The following is a 15,712-nucleotide window of genomic DNA, read 5'->3' on the forward strand; positions in this document are numbered from 1 at the left end:
CTGACAGAGGCAAAACAACTGACACCGGTTATTATTTTTGGCAAAGAATTTCCAAATCCCTTTTCTTTAAAATAAACAAGATTACCACCTATGGGGATTCCCTCCTTAATTCATGATTGGATGCAAGTATGCTTTGTGTCTGTCTATCCAGCCCGTGGATCGACAGACGCGGTGGCTCAGTGGGTTAGGACGCTGAGCTTGTCGATCAGAAGGTCGGCAGTTTGGCGGGTCGAATCCCGAGCGCCGCGTAACAGAGTGAGCGCCTGTTACTCGTCCCAGCTTCTGCCAACCTAGCAGTTCGAAAGCACGTAAAAATGCAAGTAGAAAAATAGGGACCACTACAGTGGGAAGGTAACAGTGTTCCGTGCGCCTTTGGCGTCTAGTCATGCCGGCCACATGACCACGGAGACGTCCTCGGACAAGCACTGGCTCTTCGGCTTTGAAACAGAGATGAGCACCGGCCCCTAGAGTCGGAAACGACTAGCACGCATGTGCGGGGGAACCTTTACCTTTACCTTATCCAGCCCCACTTCCCAGAATGACTAAAGGCAGTCTGTGCCACTAGTTCTAGTGGGTTAACCTAACTTATTGGCAAAGAGACTATATCTATTCACTCCCCATTCAGATTTCTGCTCTCCTGTTACTTCATTACTTCCAAGTTGCCCAATCCTTCCATCAGCATTGCTGAAGATATCCAGGTATATGATAATAACACTCATCTACCTTGAACAGTTATTGAAACTAATGGTTAATGTGAAGCCTTGAGGGTTTCTGAGGGTTTTCTTAGTAGCAATTCTTAACTGAATTACCTGTCTCATCCATGCTGTTAGGACAATCTGGCTGCTTCAAATGGCTCTTGTTTGGCTCTTGGCTGAAGTTATAGATATTTATTTATGTGTGTCTGTCTGTCTGTCTTCCTGGTGTCTCTTTCTTTCTCTGTCTGTCTGTCTGTCTGTCTGTCTGTCTCTCTCTCTCTCTCTCTCTCTCTCTCTCTCTCTCTCTCTCTCTCTCTCTCTCTCTGTGTGTGTGTGTGTGTGTGTGTGTGTGTGTGCATTTAATAATTATTGGCTTTGTTCAGAGAGTTAGCCAATTCACTGTTCTCCTTCCCCAGGCACTCTTTTGTCAACCCAGTTGACCTGGGCTCATGCTGCGTTTGCTCTTGCTTTAAACTTTTGGCCACCACAAAGGAGACTGAGGGGCTATCATCACCTCCCTGTGGGTAATGAGTTCAGGGTTGGCATCACTGTGGCACCAACCATCATCTGTTTCTCTCTTCTATGCAGCCAACTGAAACCACTAAAAAGATAAAGAAGGACCTCTCTGTTCAGTCACAAACGTTATAAAGGATAGTGAAATAGGTTATGACTGGAAAAACCTGTCCAAAGAAATCCTTCACAGCCCCTCTTCTTTGATGGGCTACCACAAGAAAGAGGAGGGGGGAGAGAGATGTCAATCTACTCTCCAAATCAAATGAAGACAAAATTAGAAACAATGGATGGAAACTAACAACCTAGAAATGAGAAATTTCCTGAAAGTGAGAACAATTAAGCAGTGGAACAGCTTGCTATCAGAAGTTGTGGGTGCTCCATCACTGGAGGCTTTTAAGAAGAGACTGGGCAGCCACTTTCTGCAATGGTATAGGGTCTCCTGTTTAGCAGGTGGATCGACCAGAAGACCTCCAAGGTCCCTTCCAACTCTGTTATTCTGTTAAGGTTAGTAAGTTGCGTGCATTGGAGAGTGAGCTAACTGAGGTAGTTACTCATACCCCAAACCAAGTCAGACCTGCTTGGGGCTAAAATGAATTTTGGAGCATGCCCAATATGCCAATCACCTCCATGATATTGCCCAATTTAGGATGGCAGGCAAGAAAATCTAGCGTAGGTTTGAAAAACCTTTTAACTAAAAACAATAGATTATTGTGTGTGAATATCAGTGGTTCATTTGTGACTTGAGTGAACTAATCCAGAATGGGTTTCTGTAATTAAAAAAAACATATCTAAAAACTAAAAGTGATAGCTTTTTATACAGAAGGCCATTCTCACCAGGAACATAATTTTTATTTACAATTTGTTGCTAATTAAAAATGAGGACCCAGATTGTTGGGGGCAATTAAGCTGACTTTGTAATAATGCCGCTTGGGGTGTGTGTGAAAGCCCTAACAAGCAGGCATATACATAGAATGAAGGCTACTGCTAAGCTTGTAAGCCGCCCTGAGTCTTCGGAGAAGGGCGGGATATAAATGGAATTAAAATAAAAAAATAAAATAAATAATAAACCAAAGCATAATCCTCGCATCACTTTTGTGTTTGAGAATAAAAGCAGCAAGCCAAAAAATATCTCTTCATCAAGATTCCAAGTGCTGAGTATACCGTATATACTCACACAACCTCATTGCTACCACCTAATGACACAAAGAACACTGTATATAAATATATATTTGTTTATTTCAGTTTCATACATGTGATACAAGAATTAAGAGAAAAGGGATTGGAGAGAAATCAGAGAAGACGTTCCCTAATGCCTTTATGCATCACTTTTCTTACACATAAAATATACATAATAGCGACAGGAAGATAAAACCGATATGAGCAAAGGAAAAAACTAAAGTCTGGAAACTAGTCTTTGAATTACTCATATGAAACCACTGAAATGTAGCTTTTTCTTATCACTCCAAGGTTGGTTTTCTAGCTCTCTTGGTGCAGCCTACATCCCAAAGTCACATAGCGAATGAGATAAACAGAGGCCTTCAAACTTACTATACGGGGGCCCACCTGGATAAAATTTCTAAGACTATCCTATCAAAGAGCAGCCATTCCTTTTTCAGTGAGGCAACAGAGGCTAAAGAATTTCACTGCCTAGGATGGAGACGTTAATTATTGTGTTTGTAACTGCTGCAAAGTTGCTTCTTTAAATACTCTTTTCTCTTCTTTCTCTTATTATCTTTCCCTTTTCTCTTACTTACCTATACTTTATATTTTCTTTCTTTTCCTCCTTTTTCTTTTTCTTTCTGTAGTTTTTTTAAGCCTATGTAAAATTGTCTTAGAATAAAAAATTACCAATGAAGGAGAATATTTGTAGCTCTGGTGTGAAATGAGGGGTCCTTGGTGCTCTCTTGAGCTTGCTTGTTTTCTTGCAGGCGTTTCATTACCCTAACTAGGTAACACCATCAGTGCTAGTAAGGAGTGCAGTTTGCTCTCAGTTTATATTCTGGTGTCTTGCCTGTCTGTCTGTGTGAGACACACAGGCAGGACACCAGAATTATAAACAGACGGCAAACAGCACTCCTTACCAGCACTGATGAAGTTACTGTTCTGTACCAGCCTGCTACCGGCCCTGCAGAAAAGGCAGGGACAACCCCTTTACAAACAGCAAGAGGCTGGAATTACGCCTGCCAAATTTATAGCTACAAAAACAAACAAGACACGAACCAAGAAACAGGAGCTTTAAGAAACACGAACTATCCAAGCGGTTGCCTTCAGCAAACCAGCCCTCCCCACACATTCCCCTTATATAGAGTTCAGGGCGTGGCTTCTCTCTGCCTCCTTCCGAGAAGCCCCATTGCCTTCCTCTGTTTACTCCTCATTGACTGCCTCCTGCGTCGGGCGTCCTTGAACAGGGCCAGCTGTGGGTCATCTTCATCCATGCTGTCAGGCTCACACAGCTGGGTCTCCGTGGTGACCAAGTGGGAGGGGCCTGGCTGAGGGCTCTCATCAGCAAGATCTTCAACCCCCTCAGCAAGGTCTTCAACACCCCCCTCCTCCTCCTCTGAGTCGTCCAACCCAACTGCCGAACCCACAGGCTGACCCTGAATCACAACAGTTACCTAGTTAGGGTAATGAAACGCCTGCAAGAATACAAGCAAGCTCAAGAGAGCACCAAGGACCCCTCATTAAAAAATACTTTAAAAAATCTTCACTGTCCAATAGGACTTGTATTTCTGGCTTTCAATTCTTTACCCTTTTAAATCGCAAACGTGAATGTATGTTTACATTTGCATCTAAGCTGCAAATGATGATAATTTATGACTCAACAGCAAGTTGGGAATTAAGGAAAAAAACAACAACAGCAGCCAGAGCCGTAAGTTAGAGCATCCAAGAATCCAGGATAGAATTGAATGGTACAGATGGAGAAAACCAGCACAGGTTCTCTCTTCCAACTATACTAGGCAACAACTGGAAAGCTGTAGACCATAACAGGTTCAGTCTTTGTCTATCTACCTGCTTGCAGAGCTGCAGAGAGGGAGGAAGTACAGCTTATACTGAAGAAGTGGCCAATGGAATGAGCCCTTTCTGACTTAGGATATGTCCTTCTGCATTGGATGGAGGGGGGGGGCAGGAAGAAAGTAGGCATCTGTACTTCTATCGGATGAATCCCTGCCAGCAAGTTCACACATTCATGTACAATGAATAAACAAAGGTACTGGCTGCCCTCAAAGGCAGTCCCTTACAAAGAGCATTGCAAACCTGTCTTCTTTTTAAGGAGATTAAAAAGGCAAGGGGATAGATAATAAAGGGCCCTTTCACAGCATCACCAATATATTTGGGTAATGCTGGCTCTTCCATTCAAAGATTAATACACACACACACACACACACACACACACACACACACACACACAAAAACAACATATGAGATGTTTATAAAATTCCTCAAACTGTTTGCATGATAAAATGTCTCCTAGGGAAATAAATATAACACACACACACACATATATATGTATATAACAACATCCCATATGTTGTTTGAGTACCATTAAAAGTGACGTGATTTTTAGTTCCAGAGAGATATTTAAAGCAAAAGTTGCAGCCCTGCTTTTAAAACCTCAGAAGATCTTTCGGTGGCCTATAAAATCCCTCCAGCACCTTCCCCAGCAACTTAATGAGCTGTTGCTTCCAAGGCACACCACACACATGAAGTTTTCCACCTCTGCTACCATAACTTGGCAATGGCCATAGGCGTCAAAGAGGCTTCTTCCCACCCACTCTCCTTTAAAAAAAGGGGTTTTTTAATATTTGCTGAGACTTTATGAAGAAAAAAAAACCTTGTGGCTGCTGGCTGAATTTCACCATACTCCAGAATTTGCTGGTGGCCTTAGGTAAATCTTCTGACAAACATCCTCACGCCCTGATGGCTGGCCCCAGGGCAGACCACAGAAACCTTCAACCAACCCTTGTGAACAAGGTGTCCACAGTCCTCCTTCAACTGTGCCGAGTCCACCTGAGAGATATTCCACAGGGTACATTCCATGTTCTTGGCCCTTACCCCAAAATATAAGGTACGGTGGATGGTCAACCAGAGCAGAAAAGGAAGAAACTTACAACTCTGCTATTTAGAGAACAAATTATTCCCTTTAAATCAAAACTTATTTCCTTTCCCCCTCGTTGCCCAATGTGAGATGCCAGCTATGGGTGGGAGTTCCACATTCATCAAGGACCCACAAAGTGAAAGAGTACAGGAGAGAAACAATCTTGAAAAGGCCATATAAAATAAAGTGAGGCTGCAATTAAAAATATAGGAAAATGAAGCAGCTTTGAAAGGTGTTTGACTGGAGGATCTGTGCTCAGTAAGATTTCTCAAAAGTCCAAACTACAACTAGTCATCTGAAAGTAGCTAATATAGGTATTACCATATAGAATAGAATAGAATAGAATAGAATAGAATAGAATAGAATAGAATAGAATAGAATAGAATAGAATAGAATAGAATAGAATAGAATAGAATAGAATAGAATAGAATAGAACCATGGAGGTCTTCTAGTCCAGCTCCCTCTCAAGCAGGAGAACCTAGACCATCTCAGACAAGCGACTGTCTAGTCCAGACATGTCAAACTCACGGCGTCACATGACATCGCGCGACATATTGGACTTTTTCCCCTATTTCCAGCAATGGGGTGGCCACAATTTCTTCGTGCCGCATCCGGCAGGCCAGCAGTTTGACACGCCTGGTCTAGTCTCTTCTTTAAAATCACCAGTGATGGAGTGTCCACGATTTCTGGAGGCAAGCTGTTCCTCTGGTTGATTGTCCTCACTGTCAGAAAGTTTCTCCTTAACTCCAGATTGCTTCTCTCTTTGGTCAGTTTCCAACCATTGTTTCTTGTCCTGCCCTCTGGTGCTTTGGAGACTAGTTTGAACCACTCTTCTTTGTGGCAGCCCCTCAAATACTGAAAGACTGCTATCATATCACCCCTATTTCTTCTTCTCTTTAGACTAGCCAAATCCAAGTCCTGCAGCCGTTCTTTTGTATGTTTTAGTCTCCAGGCCTTTGATTATCTTAGTTGCTCTTCTCTGAATTTTTCCCAAAATCTCAACATCTTTTTTGTAGTATGGTGACCAAAATTGGCTGCAGTATTCCAGGTGTGGCCTTACTAGGGTTTTAAAAAGCAGTACTAATACTTTGTGTGATCTTGATTCTATGCCTCTGTTTATACAACCCAGGATTGTATTAGCTTTTTCGGTTGCTGATGCACACTGCTGGCTCATATCAAGTGATCATCCACTAGGACTCCAAGGTCCCTCTCACAGTTGCTGTTTATTCAAGCTCAGACTTTAGTATACAGATAATCCTCAAGTTAACAACCATTCATTTATGGAGCATTTGAAGTTACAGTAGCATTGAAAAAACACCTTTTTTACACTTAAGACCGTTGTAGCATCCCCATGATCAAACTTCAGATGCTTTTCAACTGGCCTGTATTTATCATAGTTGCAATGTCCCAGGACCATGTGTTCACTTTTTGCAACCTTCTGACAAGCCAAGACAATGAGGAAACCAGATTCACTTAACAACCATGTTACTAACTTAACAACTGCAGTGATTCACTTAACAACTGTGGCAAGAAAGATTTAAAAAATGGGGCAAAATATGCTTAACTGCCTTGCTTAGCAATGGGCTCAATTGTGGCTGCATCTGCACTTTGCATTTCCTCACGTCACTGGATAAATTCCCCAGCAGAAAGCCAAATTATATAGAAGTTTTCAAAGCTTCAGATTCCAAAAACCTGTGCGAGTTCAAAATTATTTCGAACAGGGAAAACAGCCTTAAAGTGCTGGTATGCCAAAGCCCAATCATGAAGTCAGTCAGTATTACAGCATAGCACAGGGACTTTCCACTATTGCAATCAAGAGATGAAGGTCTAACCCATTTGGGAATCTGGAAGCTGATCAAGCTGATCTTGCTGGATCCCATCCAAGGGTATTTCCATATGGCACCATTTTTGTTCCCCAATCCCTCCACTGTGTTTTAAAGTCAGCCCTCTCGTCATTTTCTCGCCTACTGATTTTGGAATAGTGACTGCAGGCCACAGGAATGCGGTGAATCTATTCGGGCTCCCTCTAGCGGCCAGCAGAAAGAGGATAAAATCACTCCATTCACCAGCCACCCAGAATTGTTTGCTGAGATGGGCGGCTATAGAAATCAATCAATCAATCAAACAAATAAATAATAAATTCAGCCTGCTGCTCCATTCCCTGAGTTGCAGCAGCTCCTGGAGTAAGTATAAATGCCTCACCCCCGTTCCACAACAACAAGGGAAAAAAACAAACAAATGAAATAGTTTTCCCTCCTATTCAGTATACACTGTGTGCATTTGTCCTATGTTTGGCCTTTTTACAAAACTGTCTTGAGATGCTGGTATAAAGGGAAAGCTGCTTGTCCCTCAAATACAACAAAGTCACAAGAACACAACAGTGCTGTGGCAAAGTTAGTTTGACCCAAAAGGTGCAGTGTGGGTGGTCCCAGCTCATAATATTTTACTTTTCTTGAGAGAAGAGTTTGCAGTGCAAGCGCTGGCAAAAATTTGACAGTATATTTAATGGAAGCTAAAATGACTCAAAAAAAGTGATGAGTGAAGATATCATCCTGCTCCCAAATCAAGGGGAGGAGTATTTCTTTTTCTGTGATAGCAGGTAGGCAATCTCTGCTGAAAAGAGAACATTCCTAGTAAAAGATTTTCCTGCAAGATTCTTCTAGATATCTTCTGTGGAACAGGAACGTATTGGAATGCTAATGTGCTGAAACTTCTGATATATTTATTCTATGCACATATAAAAAAAAATCTTTATTATGGAAAGACTCTTAAGTTTCCAGTATCTCTCTGAAGCAGAACTGGAGAATCTTTAATTCTTCTGATTAGAGTTGAAATTGCTTTGTTCTAGTAGCTTACTATCAAGATTCCTTTATTGCTGCCATAAACAATAAGAAAACAGTCCTCAAGTTCTCCATTGCTCAGCTAAGGAGTGAACAATCAGTGGGTAAGCAACGAGAGTAGGTCTCTTTATATGCTAACACTCATTAAACTTTCCATCACTCAGAAGGACAATGCAAGTACCTAACATGGATAAAGAACTTGAATGCTTCCTATTTTGCCCCTGTAATCCTCATTCAGAAATATTGGCACCTCCCTCTTTAACTATTCTGGCCCTTCCTGGAAAAAAAATTCAGTCCCAGATATAGAAATGACCATCGATTCTTAGCATGAATTTTATTTCTAAATTTGCCTCTGAAATGTTTGTAACCCAGTGAACATATAAATACAAGTTGGGAAGATAGGAAGCATCTCAACAAAGATGCATGAGATTGAAGAGAAAAACTTACTAGTTTGCTGACTGTTTTGTAATGTTTACCACCACAGCAATTACTTTGTCAATAGAAATCCCCACCTGGCAACTATTTTGCAAGAGTGTCTAAAACATGCTCTCAATTTTTCAATGACCACCAATTAAAAAAACAAAAAAAATCCATACTTCTGGCATAAGAATTCATACTGAAACAGCATCTTTAACCTGATCAGAGTCACCAGATCTGGGCTGAAAAAATCTGGACAATCAATGGCAGCAAAGACATATCCATCTATAGAGGGCCTAAGGGATGTCTGTTGGTCCTAAACATGATTGTGAAAAGATTATATATAAACTGCCTCATCATCCTTGCACATTCGGCATCCTTTCACAAGTACTTTGTTACCAACGAGCCAATATGCCCTTACCAGAATTACATTTATCCCCAAAACTGGTGCGGCAGGAAGATGATTATACAAACAAATGCATACAAATGTTTGCTCAAGGGACTCTTACATTTGTTTATATTAGGCAAGATATCAGCCTTGCTGATCGAGTTCACCACATTGAGTGGAAATGGGGAGAATCCACTTTCAGTGAGACAAATCTGTACTATAAGAAATAGGAGCCACCCTTTGGGAAGTGCAGCAGTGTTTTCCTCCAGTGACTTTGACTCCAGCAACTTCTAAGGAAGGCTAGTGGGCATTTTTGGAATATGAGAATGTTACTCTCATTTTCAAGTGGCATCACATTTATGTACGATGTAGCCAGTCGCAAAGCTTAATACTGCTGATTTACACCAAAAAATACATCTAGTGCACATAGCTTTGCAATCACCAAGGAAGGTATCAGCTGACATACTATTGCTCAAAGGCACCATGCTGGGGACTAGGATTTAGAACCAAGGGGGTTTTCCTACTGGGCCTCCACTGTCATCTTCCTGGCCTTAAGCCTTGTGTTTTTCCCTTCCTCCACCGAGGCTGTCTCAGCCTGCACTTTCTGTCCAACCGGTTCTACACTTATTTTTGTTTCACTGAGGATTATTTCCATGGTGATGTCCAAATGACAGCAAATGATACGGTGGGGGGGAGGGATGCAGCAGGACCCACCTGCATTCAAACCTTAATTCCTTAGAGTATGTCAAAAAGGGATTGCAGTTATCATCCCAGAAATATCATTTTTAAAAAAACATCCCCAACTACATTTTTTTCCCAGGTGGAAAGAAACCTCTTACAGTTGAAGGTCATTTTCAACCTGACGTCAAGGATAATAGAGCAAAGTCCAAGAATGTTCACCTCCAAGAATCAGGGCCAGAATCAATTTTTCTATCTTGCAAAGGTGTCCACCAAGGCCATGTTGTTTCGCTGTTGTATTCAGACAAACTTGTTTTTGGCACAGATTGGGTGACAAAAGCTCAGCAGGCTGGATACAGGGGGAGCAGAGACTTTTTCAAAAAGTAATATGTTTTATTGAGATTGCTTAGTGCTTTGAAGTATGTTGTACACTTATAAAGTATGTTGTACACTTAGTGCTTTGAAGTATGTTGTACACTTTTTTTGAAAAGCAGTATAGCAGCTACCAAACAAATTCAGACCTATAAACAATGTTGCTTCACCAAGAAGTCTTCAGTCCCAAGTATAATATTCCAAAACCATATTCTGTCCAGGTAGTCTGTGATTCACCTCATTTAGTGACTGTTAGAAGTTACAATGGCACTGAAAAATGTGACTAATAACTGTTTTTCACACTTATGACTGTTGTAGCATTCCTATGTCATGGTTCCGATAGACAGAGATGAATAAAGCAGAACTCTGAGGCCTGTGAATTCCTCAAAGTATATATTTATTGGTTAAAAAGTATCGGCACGGTCAAAAGTGAAACTAAGTCTGAATTTCCCAGTAAAAATTACCCAGTTACAAAATATAATGACCCACCATCAAGAATATGCATTCTACTACGTTTCCCAATAGAAATGTTTGGCAGGCTTTCTAATGCACTGCCTTGTCCCCAGTCTGGGAACTAAGAGATGACCTTGGTTCCCATGGGACAGAGTATTGTTTAGAGTAGAGTCTGTGAAGAAAAAAAAACCTCCCTCCTTTGCATGTGGCAATCTAGAATGAGACAGAGAAAGATGGCTGCAGCTAGGCTCATTGTAGAGTTGACACTGATAGTTACATGATCAAAAATCAGATGCTTGGCAACTGGTATCTATTTATGATGGATGCAGTGTCCTGGGGTCATGTGATCAACTTTTATGACCTTTTGACAAGCAAAGTCGATGGAGAAGCCAGACTCACTTAAAACTGTGGTACTAGCTTAACAACTGCAGAGATTCATTTAACAAGTGGCAGGAAAGGTCATAAAATGAGGCAAAACTCACTTAACAAATGTCTCACTTAGCAACAGAAATTTTGAGCACCTATACAAGCAATGGGGAGAAAATATATTTTTGATGGATAGCCAAGCCATTAGGAACCTGAACTATCCAAACAAAAATGCATTAACAATGGATAACATATGATAATGCCAAATATAAGACTGGAAATGGTTATGTATCCATTCTGGTGACTGGTAAGGTGTGCTCCCTATCAGGTTATCATCCAAACAGGAAGGCTAAAGACTAAATAAATGAGATACAAGTCTAACTTTTTTTCCAGTTCATTCTCCTTCAAGACCAAACATAAATTTCCTGATAAATATCAACTGTGCAGATGTTAGATTTTTGGCAAGAATCATATGTATGCTCCCAAGGTAACAAATATCTCCTGGGTACACGCTAAAGCTAAGTGTACAGGTGGGAGGGCAGTTACATCTTGGAAACCAAGTGTTTATTATGTATCTTGAGCTACGCTATGTAAGTGTAGAGATCCTTCACTGATAATTTGTTCACCATAGATAATTTATCGAGGAATTTCTTCATAATATCATTAGTAGGAGAAGACAGACATTTTTGCACTTGTGTTCAGCTACAGGCTTCCCATGCTCTTTTGACTAATGTAAAATCATCATGTCTAGTAGTTATTAATGAATTTATCCTCTACGCATTTGTCTAGACTTCTGCTAATATCACTGCATTCTATAATAGATTATGTTTTCCAGCCTTGGCAACTTGAAGATGTGTGGACTTCAGCTCCCAGAATTCTCCAGCCAGTCCCCACATCTTCAAGTTGCCAAGGTTGGGAAACACAGGGTTATATGATGTTATCATTACTTGTTTTATGAAGATCTATCTATCTATGTTTTTTTTTAAAAAACAATTTTAATAGAAAGGAGAGCAAGACTAAAAAAAGAAATAAAAGTCTCTGGGAGAAGAGAAATCTCCATAATGGAATAATTGGTTTTCAGAGGACACTTTATGCACTTAGCAAAATGAACAGGAGGTTTTCTAAAGAGGACAATATACTACTATCCCAGTCAAGAGACATAAGAAGACCACTGAGTCACATGCTGGCTGCATCTCTGACTTTGGAACATATTGTTACAGAACTATCTTTACATTTTAATTTTTCTGATATAATTAGGCTACTTCAGATTAAAATACATGAATATATACATGAGTTGTGTGTGAGAGGTGGAGGCTCTGAAGTTCAAGGAAGAGCTCTGGTGACAAACAACATAAAAAGAAGTTTAATATTTTAGTGAATTAAGTTAGCATGCACAGAGAAAATGAGGACTGCCCATTTCATTCGCTAAAGTGGTCATTTAATTTATTAATCAGCAGCCAATGGAGCAAAGAAAGCTAAATCACCAGAAGCTGATATTTTAGAAATTTTCAGTTTAGGTCTGGAAGCTGGCCAATGTGGTGTCAATTTTGGTTTTAAGGAACCTGTAAATATAATGATCAAGAGCACAGAAGAACAAGTAATTATGTTACAAAGTAACGCAATTTCAGCTCAGGTAAATCCTGACTCACTAACCTTTCAGACCATGCCAACAAGCATGGGTACCTACACAAAAGGAAAGTGATAGGAAATTTATCTGCATTTTCAACAGTTTTTGGACACAAAAGATTCCTCAGTTGATCTCGTAATTGGTAACAGAAATCCTCTAATTGATACATAACCAATTTAAACAAAGGCATTCAAGCGAATATGGTTAAATAGCCAAAGCGATCTAAACCAGAGAATATCTAGCAATATAAGTGCAAAATGGCATATTTAACATGTTCACATTTGGACACTGGAGTGACAAACATGGTGCAGTATAGAGCCTTGGTGGAGCAGTGGGCTAATGCCTCCTTAAGTAACACCAGCTGCCTGCAATTAGTGCAGGTTCACATCCCACCAGGCTCAAGGTTGACTCAGCCTTCCATCCTTCCGAGGTAGGTAAAATGAGGACCCAGATTGTTGGGGGCAATAAGCTGACTTTGTAATAATGCCGCTTGGGGGGGGCGAAAGCCCTAATAAGCAGGCATATACATAAAATGAAGGCTACTGCTAAGCTTGTAAGCCGCCCTGAGTCTTCGGAGAAGGGCGGGATATAAATGGAATTTTTTTAAAAAAGTATACAGATACTGCACATGCGAGAGAGAGAAAGTGCTAGCCTCAAATAGAGTATGTAACAAATGATTATCATGATTTTATTTAATGAATGTACACAGCCACCCATCTAAATAAATCCAGGAGGCCAACCAAAAACATAGATAAAAACACAATGTTTTAAAAAAAATAATGAAGCCATATCTAACAATTATTGAAGCACCTCACTACTACTGACAGCACAAAATAAGATATTGATACTGGCCTCCACTAACATCCTGGACCCATGACTGGAGAGAAAAGGCCCATAGGGCTGCAGACGCCCCAATCTCAGGGGGAAGGTATACTTCCACAGGGCAAGTACACGGCAGAGACGGCAGGCTGCCTGGGTCCAATGAGATGACTTTGAATCACAGAAAGGCCTGGGAACACGTCTGCCAAATCTGATGGGATGGGCAGAAAACTACTGCAGATAGGTGGTGGCACAAGTAACATTACCCTTTGGGTGCAGGCAGTGATGGGATTCAAATGTGTGAACAATCGGTTCTTTGTGTGGATGCCGCTTCCGGAAGTCCGTTCTGGGCCTGGGTAACAAAAAGTTAGCTACCGGTTCTGCCAAACTGGTGCGAACTACCTGAATCCCACCACTAGGTGCAGGGCTTTAAAGGTGACAATCAGCCCCTGAAATTCTATCTTGAAGCCTGCTGGGAGCCAGTGCAGCTCTTGAAGCAGCAGTCGTACATGACTGTGCGGTGTTGCACACAAAATTACACATGGCCACATTCTGGACCAGCTGCAGCCTCCTAATGGGTTTCAAGGCAGCCCCTATAGAACACGCTGCAATAGGCCAATCAGGAGATTGGATTAAGGCATGCGTAACCTCAAGGCTTCCGACTATAAGAATGGATGCCACTAGTGTGCAAGAGTCAGTCTGCAAGGAAAAAAGACAGGGACAATTAAACATCTCATTATTCGGTTTCTCCCCAGCTCTTCTACTCAACATGGAATATGAGCCAGTTTGGTCTAGTGGTTAAGGCACCAGTCTAGGAAGCCAAAGACTGTGAGTTAGAGTCCCACCTTAGCCGGCTGGATGACCTTGGATCAGTCATTCTCTCTTAGCCCAGATGGGATAAGGGTTGTTGTTGTGGGGGAAAGAGGAAGAGGAAGGTGCATTGGCTATGCTCACTGCTTTATTTATAGAAATAATAAAGGTGAGGCATAAACAAACAAATAATCAGGCCAAAGCACTTATTAAACAATGTGTAGCAATCACAGAGCTCCACTTTTTTCAGAGCCATTGTAACTTCAAATGGTCACTAAGTGAACTGTTGTAAGTCAAGGATTAGCTCAGAACAGTTCAACTAATAGTTGAACGCAAGGTTACACAATGACACCAAGTAGTGAAAGATCAATAAAAGAATACTTCATCTGCCACAACCACCCCAAAACTGGAACTTGATCGCTAACTTTAAAAGGAAATACACAAATTACCATAGAGAATTAGGCCATGATGACTGCTTGCCAAGAAGGTTATATAGTAGCTCTAATACTGGGGATGGGTTGGGTTGTTTTTTTTAGTGCCCATTGCTGTGGAACCCAAGAAGAAAGGCACCCTTTGCTCTCTGGCTCAGCTGTGAGCTTCCTACGGACAGCATTCCTTCTGTTTTTATGGCGGAGTGTGTTATTCCTCACATTCAGAGGAGAGCTTGAGCAAACCCAGCCCTTGAGCGAGAAAAGGCTAACATGATCTTCTCATTATGTAAAAACTCTTGGGAGTGCTCCTCTATACACACACACACACACACACACACACAGACAGACAGAGAGAGAGAGAGACTGAAAGACAGACAGACAGAGACACGCAGACAGACAGACACACATATAAATATTGATAGATAGATAGACAGACAAATAGATAGACAGCACACACACACACACACACACACACACGAGAGAGAGAGAGAGAGAGAGAGAGAGAGAGAGAGAGAGAGAGAGAGAGAGAGAGAGAGAGAGAGAGACTTAGCAATTCTGTATCCGGTTTGGGAATTCCGGGAACATCTGCAATTGTCTTTTGCTTAACCACACATCTGTGAGGAGGCGAAGAGCCTCATGTCCCTGCATGCAGGGCCCTGTCATTAAGAACGAAGGATGCCTTCCCTTCTTGCCAAGGCAGTGCATAAACCCCTCGTGCTTGGCCGCACCTGGAGCGCTTGCCTCTCGGACCTAATCCCCCACTGAGACTTCTGACAAAACAAGCCATGACCTCCCTAATATTAGGTGGAGAAAAAGCAGCCATGGGGAGAGCAATGAAGTATTGTCACCAAAGAATAGCTCCCACCTCAATTCCCAATATAGTTTACAGCCACATCAGGACAAGCTGCACCTGATCCATTGAGTAGGGGAGAAAAACAGCCAACAAAAGGCTTTAGAGCTCGTGCCTCTGCACGTTGCTCTTAGGCAAAAACACTGTTTGAGATCAGGGATGATGACTTCTGATCTTAGCCGAGTGACAGCTGGGGAAACACAGAGTTTTTTTATTAATAGCTTTGCGATAACAAACCACATCAGACAGGGAGAACCACAGCTCCCTTCAGACATACCTGAACTTAGCCCTTCCCAAAGGAAACAAGTGCCAAGGATGGGGAGGGGGGAGGTGAGGGAAGAGAAAGAGAGAGAGAGA

Source organism: Vipera berus, assembly GCF_964194415.1.
Source record: "Vipera berus genome assembly, chromosome: 2".
NCBI lineage: Eukaryota > Metazoa > Chordata > Lepidosauria > Squamata > Viperidae > Vipera > Vipera berus.